The sequence below is a fragment of the Gavialis gangeticus genome, unplaced genomic scaffold (assembly GCF_001723915.1).
Source record: "Gavialis gangeticus isolate Ggan-Ray unplaced genomic scaffold, GavGan_comp1, whole genome shotgun sequence".
Taxonomy (NCBI): domain Eukaryota; kingdom Metazoa; phylum Chordata; order Crocodylia; family Gavialidae; genus Gavialis; species Gavialis gangeticus.
The window spans coordinates 31,905,010-31,905,983 of NW_017729034.1; the positions used below are offsets into that span (position 1 = coordinate 31,905,010).

At 45.5% G+C, this 974-nt stretch overlaps 1 protein-coding gene across 1 annotated transcript in view; it reads left to right on the plus strand.

Moving 5' to 3' along the window:
• ZNF318 (zinc finger protein 318) overlaps positions 1 to 974 on the plus strand; it is a gene marked incomplete at its 5' end in the record, with an annotated part of 54,009 nt that overhangs the window by 29,851 nt on the left and 23,184 nt on the right. The window lies entirely within an intron of this gene.

Consider the following 974-nt stretch of genomic DNA (forward strand, 5'->3'; position numbering starts at 1 on the left):
TTAGTTCCTTCCCCCCCACCCTTGATTAACCCAACCTCACTTTCCCACCAGCATTCACTACCTACCTAAAAGAAAACATTTTTTTTCCCTTTCTTGTTCCTTCCCATCGCTTCCCAGTCCCCTGCCTTACACCTGTGGGAATATCTCTCCACTTTATTCCCTGCCCCACTCCCATGTCCTTTCCAGGCCCATACTTCTTTGTCTCTCTCTCACATAGGGGCATGGCTGTGTCCAGAATGCACTCCTCCTCCTCCCCACAAAGAAACACATTATTCAGTTTAAACAATTACAGCAAACTGTACAATATCTCCTCTTTGTTGATGCTATAGGGGTTGAGTGTTGCCCTATGGAGGTGCTCACCCCAGGGCAGCTTTAAAAAAAACAAAATCTCATCTAGTTACAGGCTTCTGAGCTGTTGCTTGAATATGTGGGAGGGAAGTGCAAAGCTGATTACCTGTAGTCAGCTAAGAAATGGTTCAAGAATACAAAATGATTATGATGTAACAGTTTAAACATTAAGGAGGTGGAATATTTCTTTTTATATCAGTAGGATAAATGGTTGCTAGTGATAACATGATGTAAAGCTGTAGTTCTGGATCCTGTGCTTTTGATTTTTATACATGTGACAGACAGGTGATCTGCACAGCATCTAAAAACCTCTAGTGGTGAGACTTGCCTGCCCATGGTCCATGGCATCCTCTTATCTCGCACCTGCCATGACTTGATTATAGGGTCTTTTAACTGGGGAGGCTGCCTCCAGAGCCTATGATAGCTTCCTATGATAGCTTCTTTCTGGGTGCCTTAGTGTACAGCCCTTGGGGCTCCTCTGCCCCAAACCTCTGTGACCTCCAGCTGCTGTCATAGTCCATGCCTCACAGTTGTCTTCAAATTTTTCTTGCTCTGGCCCTCTTGGCTTTGACCTGCCAGTTACTTTAGCTGTGAACTCCTAAGCCTGGGCCCACTTGTGGCTTGGC